The sequence below is a fragment of the Sylvia atricapilla genome, chromosome 3 (genome assembly GCF_009819655.1).
Source record: "Sylvia atricapilla isolate bSylAtr1 chromosome 3, bSylAtr1.pri, whole genome shotgun sequence".
In the NCBI taxonomy this organism is placed as follows: Eukaryota; Metazoa; Chordata; class Aves; order Passeriformes; family Sylviidae; genus Sylvia; species Sylvia atricapilla.
In genome coordinates this window covers 51,714,495-51,736,360 of record NC_089142.1, presented here as the reverse complement: position 1 = coordinate 51,736,360, position 21,866 = coordinate 51,714,495, and the positions used below count along the sequence as shown (strand labels likewise).

General features: G+C 34.8%; 1 protein-coding gene across 2 annotated transcripts in view; it reads right to left on the bottom strand.

The window, feature by feature from the left end:
* Nucleotides 1-18,135, bottom strand: part of NKAIN2 (sodium/potassium transporting ATPase interacting 2) — a 245,939-nt gene extending 227,804 nt beyond the window's left edge. For both annotated transcript variants that reach the window (XM_066315326.1, XM_066315327.1), the window contains exon 1: nt 18,064-18,135. The gene's annotated coding sequence lies outside the window, so the exon portion shown is untranslated. The remainder of the gene's footprint in view (nt 1-18,063) is intronic.
* Nucleotides 18,136-21,866: the final 3,731 nt, after the last annotated feature.

The following is a 21,866-nucleotide window of genomic DNA, read 5'->3' as shown; positions in this document are numbered from 1 at the left end:
TAAATCAGAAAGCAATTTCACTTTACTCTTTTGATACCATCCTTTAAATCTCATATTGTTTGGATTCAATGTTAGTGTAGATTATTGGCCTTGTTATTCTATGTAGAATGAAGAAATTCTGAGCAACAGAATTTTTTAAGCATAAATTTGATACACCTAAGAAGGGAGTTTAAAGAGTTTATAATCATCAAATCAGTTTCTCATTTTATGCATGCAGTTCTTATTACATTATTTTCATTAAGGTAAAAAAAATCTGAATGTTCTCAACAGTATTTTAGAATGTGCATTGATTTGGATAAGAAATATAGAATGCGCTTACTGTTGCCTTTTTTGAAAATTAAACATGTTCTTTCAGTGACAGGTTTTAATGAAACTGTAATGTTTAAAGAAATTATAGGAATCCACAAAAAGTAGATATGTTTCACTTGCAATATTATACCCTTTGCATTTATTAGGATATACATTTATTAACATTTTATGATAGCTGTAATGCTGATCATTACAAATGCTTCATCTGGCTTAAAACATTAAGTTGCCTAAAACTGCCTTCATTTCCTGAGAAAATGCAATTCTTGTTTCTAACTCCGTTAATATTTAACTGAAAAGATTAGTGTGAAATCGTGAAAGAAAGAATCCTCACAACAATTAAACAAGTTCACAACACAATAGCTGAAGGAGAATACTAAAATTTAAAAAAAAAAATTAACTTAATGTGGTCATTGCTCCTGCATTAGCTGTTCCTACAGAAAAGGTATTATTACTGTTGATTCAACAAGGCTCTGTATTGTTTAGTGTGCAATGCAGAAACATTCACTCCTTTAGTGAATCTTCACTGTGCTAATCCCCTTGGAATGAGGCATTTATCACCTGCCAATGAAGTGTAAAATATTTCCATCCAGAAGGATTATCACCACTGTCTTCCTCTCTGCTTTACTGGAGCAGAAGAGGAGAGGGAGGGTAGGCAGGAAGAGTGACTCATCAGCTATGAACAAAAATCCAGTTACTAGAGAATTCCTAAATAATTTGGTCCATTTGTCTTTATCCTTCTGTTTGTTATGATGGATTTTTAAAATTACTATTTTAAGAGGACAATATTTACAAGCAACAAATCAGGATACATAGTATTTCCTGAAAATCAAAACATATGAGAACTACAGCCTAAGCTGGAACTATAGCCCTGACATTTTAAGTATAAAAAGGATACTCCAGGAAAATATTGCTTACTCCAAGAAGTTGTGACAGTCATTCATCCACCATTAAACCAATCAATCATCCTCATTCCTTCTTAAACAATTTAATACATTATTTCTGTTACAAATGAACAGAAGTGGTTGCATTACCTAATACTGGAGTTCACTGCAGTTTAAGTCAGTAGTACAATATTACTTGCTTGGTGATCTGTTCCTTTCCTAGCAAGTTTTAAGATTGTTTCTTCAGTGTTGAATTGATGATTTCAAAGAACTTGTCACATGATGGATATACTTCATAAGTGGTAACAGGTAATTTAGAGGCATTTGTCATAAGAAATGGACAATTAAGAAATTGTCACTGAAATTCTAAAAGAATCATGTTCAGTTTATCATCCTCTTTTTTTCCCATTTCCTCTGTGACACAAAAAAAAAAAAAAAAAAAAAAAAAAATTCATCTAACCCAGAAGACTGCATCATGAATCATGAACCAGTTTTTATCTTTACTTAAGTGGCTAAATATACTGTTTCCAGAAAACTATTGTTCATACCACTTCTATAAAACAAAGTGCAAATATAGCAAGAAAAAAGGTGCAGTTACAAATTCAGGTACGTAATACAAAACAGACTGAAATGTTGGTCTGTTCTCCAAGTCTGTTTTCCAGACATTTACCCAGGCAAAAGTTTCCCAGGCAAAAGAATAAAAACCATTACGAGGAGCCTGCCACATATTCACTACCTGTATTGTTTCATTGACTGTCATTCTTGTAAACCAAATATGCCAAATGTAATCCAATTATAATAATCAAATCAGTAAAAACAAAAAATATTATGGACCAAACTCCAAACTGTCAGTCATTCAGCAAACAGTTTCTAAAAAAAGATCTTTTCCCCAAAAAGTTCAATAAACAATTTGAATATACAAGTATTATAAAGTCATCACAAACATTAGCACAAGAAAGATTAATTATATTGTTGACTAGTTGTCTTATTAGCAGTAGGCTGAAGACATACTGAGCAAGGGAAAAATTCATACGTGAGAAAACTTAAAGGGACCTGTTTCTATGATCAAGGCTTCAAGTAATTCCACTTTCATGAACAGGCCTAGACATGGTGAACCAGCAGAGTGGGTTGTCCCCGCTAATACTGTGAGGCACTTGAGGAACACTGATTTAACCTCACTATGGTGGTGTACTTTTCACACAGGCAGCTGCAAGCATCTTTTACAGTAGCAAGAGCTGAAAGCAAAAGATGAGGTAAAAGCTGTGTTTTGCAGGAAATAGGAGAGCTGAAAAGTGGGCTTTATTGAACTTTGAGAGACTTAAGTGATTTGAACTACAAAGTGGTGTTCCTGTTCCACAGTTAAATAACTGGCTTATTCAGTGAGCAGATGATATTTAATAGATTAATAAATATTTGGCTCTTCATGTACACATTCAGATTCCCTAAGATTTGCACATCTTTTGTATTCCAGTTGCATTGAAATATGAAAGCATAAAACCAAAACAGAACTCACGCTATTACTCATATGTCTATCTGTGTTTTGTGATGATAAGTACAAGTACATCTTTTTCACTAAATCTAAATTAACAACATTTTGGTGAGGATGGAAATCATCTATGCATGCCTTACATGATGTCAGTTTAGACACTGAGTGCTTTGAGGATGCATGCTCTGTAACATGATTTCCATATCAATGAAACTAAAATCTCCTCTTCTATTAAGAAATTGTTTTTGATGTGCAGAATTCTCAAGATATCATCGTGCTTTTAGGAATGAAACTTGACACTTTGAGAAGCCCTTGAAGAGTCTATGTTAGCTCCTGGCCTCATTGTAGAAAATGGAGTAAAAAAAACCCTCATGTATTGATCTCACCTGAAGTTTCTGACTGAAAATAAAAGAGGAAAACCAAAAAAAAAAAAAAAAGAAAAAAAAAAGAAAAAAAAAAGAAAAAAAAAAGAAAAAGGTGATGAAGCAGAGTATCAGAAAGACAGCCATTGTTTTCACAGTTTTATAAAAGTGGATTAATACTTGATCCCGAGGTTCTGTAACTAAATTTTTAATTCATCAATTCCTGTGCACCAATGAAATAGTAAAATAAATATGAGTTTTCAAGAGCAATTCTTCCTAAAATCACTGTCCTTCTTCTTGACAGGTGATTTGGCTGTGGTGGTTTTGGAGAGGCAGAACAGTATATAGGACCTAATTTATTTCAGCTTATGACCCTGGGCTGTGTGATGCCCCTTATATACAAAGAAAGTCCTTAGTGAATGTAAATCACCAGAACAGAGCTGGTTTAAAAACTATTCACAAAAAATAATTCATCAGTGTTTGGGTGTTAAGCTGAGAAAAGGTTTGAAGACAAAGGTGGGTGTCCACTCCATATTCAAGTTAATTAATAATTTTTGGATGGTAGAATTTAACGCTGTTTGTATTGCACAGAAAAAGGATAACAAATGCTACAGAGGGCAGATCTCAGCAAACTGAAGAACAACAAGGTGAAGTAAATAAAGAAAAGAGCTTCCTGTAGGCAGGAGAAATCAGACAGAATGAGAGCAAGTAACATTTGGCAAGGTAGTTAAATACTACCAGAGAACTGGTAGAATTTGGCAGAGAACTGCAGGAGATTGTAATAGTGACTCAGAAATTAAAACTAACACTGTAGCATTGGGCAAAATCAAGAAAATCTCATTCAGTAACATTTAATGCCAGTTTTATAATAAAATACTAAAGGTCCTATAGGTCAGCCTTATATGGTGTTGGTGAAGTCTTTACTGAAACAGCTTATTTATTTTTTTTTATACTCCAAACTAAAAAGACTGCAGAGTATATGGGAAGAATACAAAAGACTACAATAAGAATAAAATACATAGAAAATATAAGCAATAAAAATGTGGAAAAAAAATCCACCTTGTGAGAAAAGAAGAAAAATGAAGAATCAACATAATAAATACTTTTTAACATGTAGACAGTATAATAAAGGCAATGTTTGTCCTGCTCTACTAAGAACAAGTCCAAGATAGTCAGCAAAATCATTTTGGTTAGATACTTGGAAGGACTAGATCCATGCAAAACCAGGTTACTTAGTAATGATACATATTAATTTTACTCGTTTATAAGACATCACTTAGCTAACCAAGTGTTAAAGAAAGGTCAAATATCATTATAAATTTCTATGTTCAAGAAATATTAAAAATATTACAAGCAAATATCTTTCATCTTCATGTTTCTGTAAATCTGCTTTGGGCAATTTAACATCACCTAAATAGAGGAGTAAAAGAGACAGGACATTTTGGGCTCATAGATGTTTTTTTCAAAACTTATCAACAACACATGAATATGTAATTTGGTTATCTGTTTGTTGGTTTTTTTCCCCTTTTTCATTCTAATGATAAAGTAAACAATCCCAAAGGAGTTTATACTTAATATAGTTCCGTGTGATTTTCTATGTATAAAATACAGGGATTCTACATTTCTGCAGTTTGATATTTAATTCTAAAAAAGTAAAATAAAATATTTATTCACTAAAGGTTTTATACATTCAAAAGTTTGCCTCTTACTCATTTTTACCTCATCTAACGTGTATCACATAGCCCATCACAAAGGAAATAATACAGAAAATAAAAAGCATTTTTTTAAATTAAAAATCTTAATTTTTTCAGTATGCTGAATATATGTTCCTTCCTCAGTATTGGGAATCTTCATATCAGATCTTTTGCTTTGAATTTTTCATGCAGTTTTTCCATTTTTCTTGTTATAAGTGTCATCTATAGTACCAATCAATACAGAGCCGCAAATCCTTGACATTGCTCTTTGCTTTGAAGCACGTACTTTACTTCATTTGCCTTCTTAAGGATTTCAGGTTTTGAAATTCAGCTACTCTGTGTTCTGAACTGAAAGCTTATTATTCATATGCATGTCAATATGATGGTTTTTATTAGGTTTTCAAAGCTGACTCCCATTGTTTCATGGATATGGTAGGCAGGTTTTTAATTTATTTCACGTGCGGCACCACTGCCTTACTCTGAAACAAAATTGTAATCAATGAAGGAGGAGAATCAAATAAACTATGTAACTCCAACTGAAAACAAAAAGCAGTTTCTCAGTATGTCTATAAATGAAAACTCCACCACTACCATTCTTTCTCCTTTTCTTAAAGGCAAATTGATAAATGCTGGATTTTCAAGAAAGGATAAGGATTTTCTTTGCTAGAACTCAAGTCTAATTTTCAGAAATTACTAACAGACTAAATACTTTAATTTCTATTTAAATGCAATTTAGGCTCCATGCCACCAGATTTTTAAATATATTAGGAGCTCATTGTTCAAGGAAGGTATCCCGTTAGTGGCTAAGTACCATGAATTCAGTGGCTGATAAGCACTTAGAGCTGGATTCAGCTCATTTAACTTCTGCTCCCTAGAAGTCAGGTATCTTGAGCTATGTTGGCAGACTAGGCAGAGAAGCAGGGATCTCCAAAAAATATTTCAGCTCAGCACCACCTGCATCAGGCAGGTGTCCAGAAAAACAGGGGAAATGTAAAAAAGAAAGAATAAAAGAGACTGAAGAATTACACATGGGAAGGGGGCATGTCCTACGGGTATGGGAGGAGAGCAGAACACTAGAACATGTCATGCTGAGAAGGAAGATTATTTGAGTATTTGAAAATATTTTTTTAGATTTAGGGTTATCAAAGAGCTAAGTCATATGTGAAACAACACTACTTGTTATCGATTTGTCACAAGTTCTAGTATTTTGCACTGCCTCCATGAGATGGTACTTGATACCAACTTTAAAAGTATGATTCTTTATGAAAGGAAACAAAGGAGTACTGTCTTATACAGCACACAGAGATATCTGTTTAAAAAAGATGTTATTTTTATAAATTCTTTTTAACAGAGCTATTACTGTGCTAGTGAAAAAAAATGAAAATATTGCCTAAAGCTAAACAGAATGTGTACAGGAGTCAAAGAAATTTCCCATGTAAGCTCTCTCAGTAAACTTTAGTTTTCAGTGACTTTTCATATAGCAGCAAGTCCTCTCTGCAGAATCTATCATTAATGCTACATGCTGTGACACAGACAAACATCCTTTAATGGCAAGTTAAAGAATGAGTCCTACACTCATCTTCACTTTGAGACCAGAATGAGAATAAATGCTATTGTCTCCTGGAGATATTTTGCCAGAAATCTAACATCAAAATTAAATCTCCAGTCTGCTACAAGCTCCTGCTTTCACTATTCAGACAGAGACATTTCTTGAAGTAATCCCTATTACTATAGATTTGTACTTTACACTATTTCCAAATGCAAAAACCCAAGAGTCTGGCAATTATCATTATATTCTCATTCCTGTAGCAGGTTGTACATGCTAATGAAGAGAAAAAAACCCATAATTATATAGTATCATAGTCTGTTGTTACTGAGCTCTCCTGTAGCCACTTCTTCCAAACAGCTGTCTGAGCTCATGACTTTTTCCTTTATTAAAAATTAAAACCACAGAATTCAGGAAAGGCAAACACAACAGCCAGCAACTGTAGTTTTAGGAAACATCTCATGCTTTTAACCCTGTCATTGTTTGTCAGCCACGAGAAATGCACAATTAGATGCTCCAAAGATTTCTAATTCTGTGCAAATTATGCTACCTTGTATATTGTATATCCTTGTGCTGAGTTGGATGTAGTTCTGTCATTGAAATACCTCAAAGGAAGTGGAAAACACTGAACTAATATGTCTGTATATCTGTATGTCTGCATGTATGCATGTATGTATGTATGTTTGTTCAAGTCTGTTTTTCACTAAAAGCAAGTGGTTAATTCTCTAGGTTTAAAGAATAGCTTCTCCAGTGGATGGAGGAATCTCTTTCAGTATTGCTCCTGGCAGTATTTCTCACGTGGCCATTTAAACACCTAGGGTTACATACAATAGGGTGGATGATAATCACAGATAAGCTTTGCATAACCCTCAGTATCAATTTTTTTACATAATTCTTATGTGAATACTTGTGCAAGTAGTTTTTATACTGCATATTACTTAGATTATGTCAGCATTATATTTAACAATGTTTCATTACAATTTCTATTATGATGTCATACAGTATGACAGGCTTCATATAGGCATTCCAATGAGGGAAAGAAGATGTCTGGAATTCAAACTTTAGGATAAATGTGTTCCAAATGCTTGAATTCTCCACCTAATGCAAATCAGTCTCCATCATTGCAGCTGCAGGACAAATGTCTTGTACTTGTGATTTAAGAGTATTTGTGGGACACATCAAATCAAGTGCATTTGATTACAATGGGCAGTCAAGAGCAACAACAGTTAGTGTGTCCTGAAAATTGTGATTAAAGAGAAATACCTAAATGAACATGCATTCAAATACAGTATTTCCCCGTGTTCCCAAATAAAAAACATCCCTAGCCAGTTTAGCCAAATCAAGACAGAATATCTTTGGATATGCTAAGGGTCAGAGGAATGTGCCAGAGGTGAGCAAAGCCAAGATTAAAAAAGTGTTCAGCTTTAATAAGCTGACAGAGGAAAAGAGAGGAGTGACAAGTATAAAATTGACAAGAAAAAAAAGAAAGAGAGCAATTGCTTTGTGCATCTGATTGGAAGTCACAGAAGGACCCCATATATGAGGCTGCCCTATGAAAAGAGAGATCTTCATTTTTAAGATATGATCAAAAGCTTGACAAATCTAACCCCTTTTATTTTTTCATTTGAGTAATGAGGTATATCTCAAATTATCCATAGAGGAGGTTCTTCAGATATTTTTGAACATTCTGATCTTATTCTCCCTCTCCATTGCAAACAGCAGTTTTTCTATAAAAGGAATCATTGGTATTTTAAAGATACCAGTGAGATACTTAGACACAGCACATTACTGATCACCTCATTATTGCTGAATTACCCACCTGTTGTAGGGTGGAAGAAAAACAGCCTGAGTTACACTATGGCCTGCTGAAGAACAGGTTCTTAGTATGAAACCCACAATAAACCACATTTTATCAATTCATAAGGTTACTCCATCAATCAAATCCTACCCTCAAAACAGGGAATCCAATTCCTAAACAAACAGGTACTTGTGGTAGTCTGGTAAGTTGGATACTACAGGACTCCTGAACAGATAAGATGCCCCTTAAGATTACTATCATTGAAGTAGCAGCAGCAAGTTTTGAAAACAGCACTAGAGCAAACTTATCATCTGGGGATTAATTCACTAATGTAATCACTGAGTTTAGAAAAGGATATCAAATATTTTTCATAGCTAGGCTTCATTCTGAGTATACAGAATCACCAAAATAAAACCAGCTGTGAGACAGCAGTGTGACAGGACTGAAGTCAATGAGAGAGAATATTTTTTCTGTTTATTATGGACAATTATTAAAAAATAATCATCTGATCCTACACTGTTATTGAAGCTGACGTTAGTGAATTCACTTATCCATATATCACAGATCACTGCGTTTCAGTACCAGTTTTGGTAACAATCATTTCATGGGAATGAGAAAGGAAGAAAATTACATGAAAAAGATTACTAACATTTAAAATAATTCTACAGTTTTGAGATAGCAGTTTTACAAGAGAAAAAATTAATTTCTGTTTTGTCTTGAATAGTTACATTCCAACATGCTTCTTGAAATACCTGCTTAAATATTCAAGGAAATTTATCTAGTGAGTATAAATTCTCTTGCGGTGCAGGAAGCATAGCATGGCTCTGTGACTAGGGCAGACATCCACTTTGAAATATTTGTGACACTTTAAACAGATTACTGTCTCCTTAGCTTTCTATTAGTGCCTTTTGTAGGAGCTACTCACATGCTTCAGTGCAAAGTTGTGACTGAGTAAGAACAAATTTTATGTGGCTGCTCAAAATGCCTTAAGACACACCTGTGTTTTCAGCCCAAAGATAGATCATGAGTGTTCAAGTGGGAGTGGGGGCCTCCGGCAGAAGAGCAACTGCAAATATAGAGAGCTATAAGATGATGAAGTGCTGAAAGAGGTGATTAGTCACCATAGCCATTTTCAGCCCGTTGTTACCATTGCAGCGGTGAGAAAGGAGTATGGGGTTTCCATATTAACAGGAACAAAACAGGAGAGTACTTCCCAGCTCACATTGCTTTCCCAGGTTCAACAAATGCTTATCCATACGTAAAAAGATGCTGAGGGCAATACAAAATTTCTATTTCCTACTGGATTAGCACTGGCATAATTTTTAGTGACATAAGGATCAGAATGGCTTCCTTCAGAAATTCCAAATATCAAAAAAGCTCTTTCGAAAATGCATGGGTTTAGTGCTGCCTTGAAATTTTTGGTAGACCCCTGGTTCACAAGATTGAGTTCATTTGATAGATTCTAATTAGAAGGTCAGTTATATACTTATCTTGAGAGGAAGAGTAGACGTGAGAAAAGTATATTCTAGCCATTGCATCCATATTTACAAAAAAAAAAAAATTGCTAGGGACTGTGTTGAAGTATTGCATCTGTACCCTGAAAGAATAAAAAATGAAACACAAGGCTGACACCATGAGATGGTGAAAATTAAAAAACAGCATATTTTTGTATGTTTTTATACTTTCACAAAAGATGGGTGTTCGTCCTGGCAGATTCCCCTACTTTCAGGTATGGTAAATCCTCTTCAGCCCTTGCCCATAGCTGACTCATGTAGGCATAGTAGAAGTACTGTGTATGAGAGGCATAGACAACCCCCAGACAAGCTGTCATAGGAAACATGCATTCTGTAGCTGTGATCTTCTGAGCGTCTGCCTGACTAGAAATAAATTTAGCTTCACATCTTTCATTTTAAGCAAAATCTACAGTTTTCCACTCAGTGCCTTAAACAACTGGTGAAATGCAAGCAGTGGTGCACTACAGCATACATAAGGGTTTTTCTCACCAAAGTGGACCATAAAATGCTGCAAGAGTAGGGCTTTGTGTCACTCAACTATCAGTCCTCACAAAGAGGAGAAACATGAGGAAAATAGGATAAGAAAGTTGTGAGAATCCAGACTTCATGAAGAATTCCAAAGATACAACACTGTTTTGGATTCTCACAGCAGTCTACTATTTTTAGGTTTCCACCTCCCATTCTCATAGAATTACACAGTAAGAGTATGTTACATTTAGGATAAGGTTTACTTCTATTGCGTGTGTCTAGGGCTCACAGTATAATGGCACCCTGATATCAAAATGGGGCCACTAGATGGTACTGCAATATAATTAATAAATATTAAAAAGTCATCTCATAAATATATATTTGGATATTTTTCTGCAATGTCTTGGCTGTAGCATTTGAAAGACTTGCAGAAATATGCAAGGGCACTGCTTTAGAAATATAGGAAAGCCTCCATGTAACTATAATATATGCAGCTTTAAGGTACATGCTAAAATGCATATTTATTAATCTTAACGGTATAACTGAGGTACTCAATATATATGCAAACACACACATAAGTAAATAATCATATGGAATTATCATCTAAGCAGTCACTACACTTATTTTCATGTATTCCTGTATTTGGTGCAAAGCTATTAAATTGTGGGAAAAGTGAGCACATATAAATCAACAGGAAGATGTATGTTTATTCATAAACTCAACATAAAATACGTCCCAGGATTTTAAAAGATAAAATCATTACAATTAGAAAAATAGATACAATAATATTTCACATTTTTCTATACTTTGAATGATTTCCTATCACAATTTACTTCACCATTAGGAAGGTGAAAAATTCCACTCTTATCTAAATGTATTTCACCATATGCTATGTCTACAGTATTAAACAGATTACATTTTATAATCAGTTATCTTCCAGCTGGTAAAGATCTTGAGGTTTAAAAATTGCTGCAGAACTAAATTTTCTGAAACCATAAGCATGCTTAATAGTATCTACCCATGAAACTACCCCCTGAATAACCTAGCACTGCTGGTTGCCAGCACTATTTTCAATTTTCATCTGTTAGATATATGATCAAGCATGTCAAATGTGCCCTAAGTAATAGAAGTGAAAAAATAAAGTCATTTACTTAAAACATTCTGATAGCTATTTATCTGAAAACCCTGGTCAGATTTACTGCTCAAAGGCATTTACCTACAAAGTTAACCAGATGCTTTGAGTTGAAAACTAATTTAATTTCTCTGTTATCTTAACAGGACATCTGTTAAAACAACATCCAAGGAAGGTAATATGTTCAAAATTAACCATCCTGCAGGTTGTTTTATTAGAGCATGTATGACATTGACATTTAACTGCTAATGACCACTGCTTTACAAAAATAATTAGTAAATGTGGAATCAAAGTAGTATAATGATTATACTAATGGACACAAAGAAATGTAGAATGAATGGTGTAAGTTCAATCATTTTGCCAAGTTCATTGCTTTGTTACAGCTGAGATATGCTGAAGATGATTTATCCGTTTCTTTTGTTTTGCTCTTTCTTTCCTCAGCTTCACCTGTGTATCAAGCCCTCCCTTTAAAATCATAGCACATTAGCTGCATAAAATGTTCAGCACTCATAGCCAGCATGGTTTTAAGCAGCATGAGTGACAAGCTATGCAAATCATGTCCTGAAGTAATTTGCATTATTGCAGTTAATTTGCATACAGATATAAACTGGATTTCAGAGCAACTAGGTATCAATCCAAGCAGCGGTATATGAAAGTCAGATACATAGGTGGACGTGTGCTTGGCAAGGTTGGGATATTCAAGTGGAAAAATACAACTTATTACAAGGTGCCTGTTTCTGGCTGGTCCTTATAATTTTGCACAATAAGATGGTAGGGACAAGTGGGAAGAGTTGGAGAAAAACTAAGCTTTGTATTTCCTCACACTCTTTCAATTTATTTCCACCAGCAATGCAGAACTGGTGCTAATTTTTTGAAAGGAGGTGCTAGGACCACTGCTGCCTCTTCCTCTTTTCATTAGTCACCCAATGGAAAGAGGAAGAAGGGGCTGCCCTACAACCACTAAAATCAGCTATATCTGGATAATCCTGGACTAACATCTCAGATCAACAAGGGAAAGGATGATTGATGAAAAGTTGCTAATGCATGAGTATCATTTGTAGATGGATTTCTAAACTGCTCATTTCCTCCTTGAGATCATTTGCATCAGCTGCTCTCCCATAGTGCAGGTTGGTGTCTGGGCCCGGCTGGAGGCAAGAGAACTGAGAGCTGGATCCTGAAATCCCTTCTGGCTTTACTTTACTATGAACCATGCCCAGGAGTATGTAAACACTGACTTAAACAGAGTGCCAACAGGTTGGCAGCTGGACATGGTTTCTTACATTTGTCTTAATTCCTCTGATTTTATGATATGGAAAACAGAGTAGCTTGCAGTTCAGCTACAAAGTAGGCAGTACTTGCAGATAACAAAATATCAGCAAACTTGCTCCCTAAATCTTCATTCCTCCAGCTTTGCAGGGCTGATTCTCTCCCCAGGAAAATTGCCCAACAATGTCATTACATTGTCTTCCTACTGCTCCCTAGCAGTTACTTGGGAGCTTTCATCACGTTTTGTTAACCCTCCTGATTTGCTTACCTCAGCAGGAATAGGGAAGAGCTACATATTTGCAGCATTTTACTAGACTGTAGGGTTTATACACAAGGTTTTCAGCAGTTTAATAAATACAATATAAGGAAACTTAAATATTAGTGTAAGTTGAATTGTCTTTGAACTAAAGGACTCTAAATCTTTTTGAATGTGTTACTACTTTTTCCAAACATGGACAATCTATATCTTTCCATAAGATACTACTCATAAGATTCTATATAGCCTTACATATATGTGAAGACCCTTCATTCCTCTCCCATAGTAAAGCAAAAGCATGAAAAGCAAACCGATTATTTATTACTGATTATTGCAAGATAATTTGCATTTTTCTTGTGAGGTGCAACAAACTATCTGTGGTTGGAAACAGAAAATCATCTACAGAAAGAGCAAATAGAAAGCCGAAGTACTTGGCTTTACTCAAAAGCCTAAAGGGAATGTTAGAAAAGGTGGAGCACGACTCTTCTCAGAGGCACACAGTGAAAGAACAAGAGGCAATGTCACAGATTGCAGGAATGGAAATCTCAGCTGAATAGCAGGAGAAACTTTTTAACAATGAGGATGGTTAAGAAATAAAGAAGCTGTGAAACTTCCATCCTTGAAGACTTCTAAAACTTGAGTTGCTAAAACTCTGAACAACATGACAGAACTCTTAAGTTGTTGCTGCTCTGAGCAGGAGACCGGATTAAGTGACCTTGAGAGGGCGCTTCCAGTCTGTGATTTTGTAAGCCTAAGTTATCTTATTTTTCCAGTTATTTGTTGTGGGTAGGAGAGAAAGTGTTCAGAAACCTTTAATTTCCCTTAAAACTTCTGGCAGAAAACAACCTGATTATGTATTTTCCTTTAGTTTACATTTTAATAACTACAGCAAATGCAATTCTTTGTATCATATTTAACAATTTCAATTTTAAATAAGTGCATTTTTCAATCTTATTCTTTCATGTTCTCCCTGTTGCAGTACAGGGCAATATAGGAAAGGAAGTAACATGATTTGAATGCAAATAGAAACTACTTTTCTTTTTTTTTTTTATTAAGAATACTTGCTCAGACCTGTAGAAGGAATAACGAGGAAACACAGTCTGACTACACCAAGTGATCTATGTACACAATATCACTTCTGTGGTTAGAGATTTTAGGTGCCAGAGTTCTGTACCCAACCTTTCATATTCTTATTCTACATGTTTTCAGATCAGAACTGAAAAACAGGATTTACATTTATATGTGTTAAACTTTTTGTGAGTGCTGCAGTATATGGAGTAAGATCCAGTATGGCAGCCTCATTCAGCTGCCAAAACTTCGTCTCAGAAATAAGCTATGTGGTAGAGAGATTAAAGAAGAATATACAGTTGTGACTTCATAATTAAAAGGTAGTAAAAATAAATGTGCAACAGAGCTAAATCATGCTTAGTCAAGCAATCTTAATTCTGGCATTTCTTGATACCGGAGTGTTTGACTTTCAAATATCTAATTTTTGTGACAAAAATACATAAGTTCAACATAATGATTTAATATAGTAAATGTAAAATTTCTATGTTATTAGGTTTAAAAAAAGATGTCAAGAATGCAAGAAAAATAGAAACTAAGTCAAATTTGAGAGTTAAAATGAGCTTTTCAGAAGTGTACTATTGATCATATTCACACAGTACTCTGGGAACCACAATAAAGTGATTCCAGAGCTCAGCCAGACAACAGTGAGGGACAACTCTTGGATCTGGTCACACAAATGGAGCTGAATGCAAAGAGAACCAGAAGTACTGACTCAGTGATGGGACCCTGTGTAGCAAGGGCCCTGAGCCCAGCTATTCCCCCTTTTTCAGCACCCCAAACCAGCCTCTTCCCTGAGTTCCAGCAACTGGCAGTGACAGCGTCTCTACTCCCACACTTGCAATGAGACCAGTGCGACCTCAGGAAAGCATTTCTTTCAACAAAAAAATTTTAATTCTTTTCAAAACTAAAAATGGGAGTATAAGAGTTCTTATTCTGGTTTTTTTTCTGTTTGTGGTATCATTAGACATCATTAGGGGAAGCTTTCAAATGCCTTGAATCAAGAGAGCTGTTCTTTATCACATGAGTATTATTTGTTGTTCTGAGATAGCAGAATCTATCTCCTCCTCTAGTTTCTTGGGTTTAAAAAAATCACAGGAATATTACATTTTCTCAGAAATGCTTTCTATTATGTTTTCCTTTTTTGTTTGTTTCACTAGTGTACTTCAGATGTGCCTCATTCAAGATAAGAGGTTATGCTTTTCATGTGCTACATTTGCTTAGTCACAGGCCAAAATAAATATTACCAGTCCTGACACTTAAAAGTCCTACTTATAGAAAATATGGCAGTCATCAGCAAGCAAAACAACACACAGACTAATTAAATATTTTTGAAGAATAATAATGAAAAGTAAGTCTAAGAAGTGGGTTTTCTAGGCATTTATTCACAGATCCACATAAAAATCAAGGTTAAGAAGAAGTGATTGTATTTCCTCTTTGTTACAAACCTTTCTTACAAAGCCACATATATTCCATCTTGCTGTGATAGAGTTTCAGCAAAGAAAACTGTGCCTCAAGGACAGAAAATTCTTGGTGTGACACCATTTTCCACAAGATATCTATGATTGTAAAGGTGGATAATGCAAAAAAGTTTTACATAGATATTCACAAATAGTCCTTGAATCTCCTCAGTCTCTTTAGAGATGCTTATCTCATTTTTCCAAAAATTCCCAAGTCTTTACAGCCCTGTTTCAGTATATTAGGAGAAGATGTAAAAATGTCATGAACGTTTTTACACCCCCACAAGTAAAATAAGTATATTAACAATTGAAATATGACCTCTCCATTGTCTCAGCATGTGATGTACACATTGTACATGTAGAATGAAAACTTTCTCAAAACTTTGGGAAAAAAACACCCTTCCTTATTTTTATTTTATTTTCTACTAGGCTATAAATAATACATATAAAATAAACTATACCCATCTGAACTATTATTAGGCTGTAATTTTAACCTATCAATTCTTAAGGCCATGCTGCACTGGATCCTCTCTCATGGTTTACAACCTCAGAGGCATCCCTCTGGTCCTTGCCTAAAGGTTGTTTTTATTCTCTATTTAGAACTAGTTCAGATCGAGAGCTTTTCTCAAGGTTCTACATGCCATTCCAAACAAAGAAAATGCCCAGATATAAAATTGTGGTTATTCTCAGATAAAAATATAAATAATAAAGAAGATTCAGTGCAAGATTTTTGAATATGCCTGAGAAACATTACACTTGAAATTATCTATTCTGTAAGATACATACCACTATGAAACAGCCAGAGCCTCTGAAGGATCTAGAATGGGTGGTGGGTATGTTACATCAACTTGAACAGTTGGGTATCTCTGCATTAGATGTACATATCCAAGTGCTAGATCTTCTAGAATATTTCTCATGTGGGGGAGTCTTGACATTTGAGTTGAAAAGGAGAGAAGAATGATGCCCCACATGTGAATTAGATGTTTTGTAGATAATGAGTTGATCTCTACCATTTTTTAAAATCCATTATTTCGGAACTTTTACTTTTCTCCCTCTCTTTTTCAACTCTGGTGCTCTGAAAGCCAGTTGAAGTGGAAAGAATATACTCTACTGGGTATTTCAAGGCAGATCATATCACTGGAGCAAGTAATACTTCTAGAGACCAAATAAAAGATTAAACTGCATTCAAATATAGACCTGAACCCTATGGTTGTTTAGGAAACATTCCAGAGGCCAATTTTTAGACTTCAGAAATAATTAATTTCAATATTTGTGGCCCATTTTTATTCCTCCTAGCACTTACTAGTGTTCTTATGCTGTTTTTATACCCAGTGCTCAAACAGCTACTTCTCCTTTCTCTATTTATTCCCACCCCCTTCACTTCCCAAGGCAAGATAAGCATCCCAACATTTAGAAGTTTAGGATTGCAGGTGGCTGAAACAAGCAGGTGGAAAGAGGGTGGATTGAATTGAGTGTAATGGTACAACAGGCACCAGGTTTGTTATATGTGTTAGTTCTCCTGGCAACAAAGAAAGAATTTTGACCAAATAAAAGATAATACATGCAAGTTCTTTTATTTGCTATGTTTTTGCCAAGCTTTTGATGAGATTGGGCCTGTCTGAAAGTATAAAATCAGGAAAGTGTAACATTTTACCTGCAGAAAATTACTTTACACCCTCAGGAAATGAAATTCTGATCCTTTTGAAGTCAACATCTTTTGAAGAAATGGAATACATGGGGCTGAAACACCTTGTCTCTAGTAGTTTTTGTACTTTGGGGGTGATTCAAAAGAAACAACAGGCAAGGAAGTATCTCTGCCTCATTTACTCTTCCTATAATTGTGTTTAACCTTCTGCATAATAAGGTATCAGTAACTCACAAAGGATCAGAGGATTACATCTGGAATTTGCAGTTGGGCTAACCACCCTATAATCAGGAACAAAAATTAAAATCTGAGTCAAGAAGAGGATGTGATGTGTTTGACACAAGGGATCTCCTTGATGGTCAGTCCACAGCACTGCGAGCATAATTCAGCAATATCTAGAATCAACTGAAGCATATAACCCTAAAAAATAATTGTTGCCACTGCTAATCTTTTATCTCACAAATTGCCAGATTTCTGGGAACACCTTAGAAAGTAGGAGTATTGGTTTGAGGCCATTACCAACTGCCACTTTATGCATTATCACACTGTCAATAAAACTCTATAAATATGTCGTTCTTAGGAAGATATATTTTTCCTATGGATTTTTACTGTGTATATATGTTCAAGAAAAAACAATCCTACCAGAAGCACAAGCTTAAAAAACACTGATGAAGCCAAATGGCAATCTGTTCTGGCACCCCTGTCTACATCTTAATTTAATGAAAGACTCCTTCTTTTACAACTAGGTATACTATATTATACTATGTATTATACTACATAATAATGTATAAGACCCCTTAAAGGAATCCAGCTAAGTAACAGCAAGCTAAAAGGTACAATAAATATTTGTTTGTCCCTGAGATGGCAATGTTTTGTATTCATGTAATCATTAACTAATGTCTCTCATGTGGGTGATAATTTTCCTTGCAGGACTACTAAAGGAGACAAAAAAGAAGTAATTTTCTTTTAAAGAATATAGACAATTATTGTTGTGGGCATCAGAATGTATATACTCATTACTGTCTGGTTTAAAAGTTTCTAACATACCCAGAATACTCCAAATTTCCATCATACAACAACATTCATTTAGGTAACACTAAAAGAATGAGTAAAACAGAGCACAGCCTGGGGCATGTTAACAAAGAATTGATGACTTTTAAATGTATCCAGTGGTAAATTACCTTTGAAAGGTCTCCAGCCTCCAAATAGAAGCAGATAACAAACACATTCCACGTAACCCAAAGGACCAGCCAGACAGCATACTGTAGGGAGGAAGAGAGAAACACAGAATTAACAATTCCACTCTCAACTGAGTTAAACTTAGTTCATTAACTCAGTCCAAGACAAAACCAGATTATAAGTATGGTGCCTATGAATAAAGTTGTTACACATAAGAGAGAATCACAAATAAATTTTTCCCTTTCCCTGACACAGTGTTGAGTGACCTAGTGAGTACTAAGTCACACCAGAAAACCTGCATCTCACGAAATAGTTGATAAATTGGATACTTGAATTTGAGACTGATCTGTATCTCTTTTTTTCAAATGGGTAATGCTACAATAGAGAGGCATGTAATATCAATTATATTACTTATTAGTAGTTATTATATTATTGTACTAATTATACTAGAAGTGCATGATGAAGGACTGATCATTCAAATATAACTTACTAAATGACAGCTTAATGAGCTAGCACTGGATTTTTTCAACACTTCAGCTTTAGTCTCAAGAAACCAAGCATACATATACTTTGAAGAAAATCTGCCTATCTCTCTATCTATCTATCCATGTATCCATCTATCTTTCACAGTATTTCTATAAAATATAAAGGAATTTGTTCATGACACCTGCCTCTGTCAATTTATTTTGTGACCATCCAAAGCACAGTTCATAATTATTCAAAGCCTTCAAGAGGCAGATTGCATTTTAAATTGTCACCTTCTTTGGGATTTCTAAATTTTATTTTAATTTTTTTCATTTTTTTTCTTAGAGTGCGTAGGAGAAGTGTTCATGTTTAAGCAATATTTGTTCATTGGTAGCTGCCAAACTTCTCATTCATGTATCTGGTGTGAGTAATGGGACACATTTTTTTTCTCCTTCTCACTCTTCTGCTTCTCTTTTGTATTTATTGGACTTTATGTGCTAGGACTGGAAAGTATATTCTCCTGCTGTAATGCTGGAAGATCCTGTATAATAAAGTTTGACCTGCTGTTGCTACTCTTATGTTTGTATTTAAGAAATTCCCTTGACAAATTATTACATCATTTAATAAACTTCAGGATCTTCAAATGCTTTTCTGATGGCTGTTATAGCCATCCTCTAGTTCACAATTCAGTTCTGCATGTTTGTTTATTTCATTCCACAAAGCCTTGCATACATGAGAAACACTACAGCAATAGGACACCGCTCTCTACCTGTTACAGCTGAAAGCTGCTTTCTCCTTTCATACCACCACATCTCACAATTATTTACAGACTTACTCTCCATGTCTTGTAGCCTTTTCTCCAAACCATACTGATTACATTTTGATAGCTCCTTTTCCAAATCAGGAAGTAGAATTTTCTGTACAGCTCCACATGTGCACATTCTGAATAAGCAAACTGTATTTTGGACTGCATAGTATCCATTCTATACAAAAAAACCCCCATAAACTATTGTGTCCCATGAATAACAATCTCTTTCTATTCATTCAGTAACAACATATGCAGGATTCTTCTTGCATTTTGTCTTGCAAGAGATGTTCTGCATTACAGTGTCTATTATTCAATATGCCATTTTCAACCTAATCTTCTAAATACTGTGAAAATAAAACAATTCTGCCATTTCCCAGGATCTACAGTGAGATTATATCCAATATGACAAAAAAATTAGACTTGTTCTAATTTATTATTTTTATACATAACAAAATAATTTCCAGACAGCCTAGCTACTAGTTGGACCATGTTCAGATTTTAAAAAGTTATGATAAAAACAGTTTTGATTTAATAGAAGCTAACACAGCTATAAATGCTTGAATTGCTTTACACAGAAGTAATTTCAAGTAATTTAAAGCATACAGATTACATATACTTTATAGGTCAGCTTTTTCTGGTCACAGATGACAGATTTATTTAGGTCAGGAAAACTCTCTGGAGGTCATCTGGTCCAATCTCTGCTCCAAGCACAACCAGCATGGATCAAGTTTTGCAGGGATTTATCCAGTTGAGGTCTGAATATCTCCAGAGATGGCCCAGCTAATCCACATCTACATTTTGAATGTGGGCTGCTAATAAAACTTTGGAAAATAGGAACTCAGTTCAGCTGAAGAGTCTCAACAAAGTCAATTTTTTTTAAACAAAACTTTGAGATATTAACATACTAAGCATTTAATTTCCCTGTAGCTTTCTCACAGTACATCTCTCTTCACATACAACATGGAGCTTTATAACTACAAAACAAGAGAAGAAAACATTAAAGATTCAATAACCTTATTTTGGCTTTGTTAACCAACTTCGCGAGATTTACCCTTGTTGGTTTTTGCCAATTATTGTAGTACTGTAATGCTGTATATTCTCATGTATGTAATAAAAACACTCCTCCGGACACATGAAGATAACTGAATTTCTTATAGTGAAGATTCAAAATACTGCATTTAGACTGGTTTCTCAAAGATACGAAATGTGCATTTTCTTTTCCCTTGAAATATTTTTTGTGCTCCAGAATAACTTTAAGCAAATCGGACAAAGGAATACATGAAGATTCAAAGATACTTTATCCACAAAAGTTTCAGGAAAATGGACATACAAATGGGAATAGACACTATTAAGTCCTTATACAGAGAAGATCTTACAAGATCATCCCTTATCAGTCAACATGATGGGCAAAAAATGTGGGAGAGAGATACTGGAAACTAGGTATCATTAAGTGCCACTGGATGTAAGCAACAGCTGATTAAAAAGCTCAACATGCACAGAACATTCAACAGACCATTCCAAAGAACTTTGGAACTGCTTGTGCCAGCAGAGAACCTTATTACATGAAGAAACAAAAGTTCTCTTTTTCACTGCAAAGTTTATAACCAAAAAAGCTGACATTCATTTGCCATTTAGATGCACTCTTTTAACAAGATTTTCTTGTTATTGGACTACAAATAAGGCTTAAAAATGTCTTTTAAGAGTATGTCTTAAACTTCTTCCTTTCAAAATGTTGTAATAAGTGGTTGTTGCCTGTGGATCAACACTGAGTTGTCTTGAAATACAAGGATGTTTCTGTTTCCCATTGCTTCCTATTTCAGAGGCTTCAGATGTAGCACATCTCTTATCTCTGCATCATATGCAGTCATAAATGTCTCTTGTTTCCTATGTGCTTCAGCAAATTGTTGAAAAAATTCAGCACTGAAGGTCTGTGACAGTGAAGAAATCCCTCTGACACTCTCTATTATATGTATCTAATTAGAAGAACATTTTTTAAGAGTTCTTCAAAGGGCTATTGTTGTGGTTTGTTTTTTTTTTTCCTCATATGTGGGAGCTCAAGACAGCTGCATTATCTGACAGAAGCCACCACAGTGCTACAGCAGTCACATAACAGCAAGACAAGAACTTTGATAAATACACACTTGACCAAGCAGGAGATACTGAGAAGGGGCACAGCAATAACAAGGAAGCTTATTATTTTTATGGAGATCCACATTGGAAAAGGTATAACTAGAAGGTTAAGACTGAAGACTTGAATAGTAAACATGAATTTATAACCCTCTGCAAAGAACTGTGCACATTCACTATGAATCATCACAAATGAATATAAGATGTATTTTTCTTGGGGAATGGAAAATTGAGATATTAAAATACTTGTACCAGTACTGAGAAGCTATACATTTTTCTTCACACTTCTGTCAAAGTTGGCTAAGTAACATTATCTCCAATTTACTAACAGGGAAACTGGAGGTCAAAAAAATAACATAACTTCACTTAATACCTAAGCCAAATGGAAAAATAATCACAAGGGCA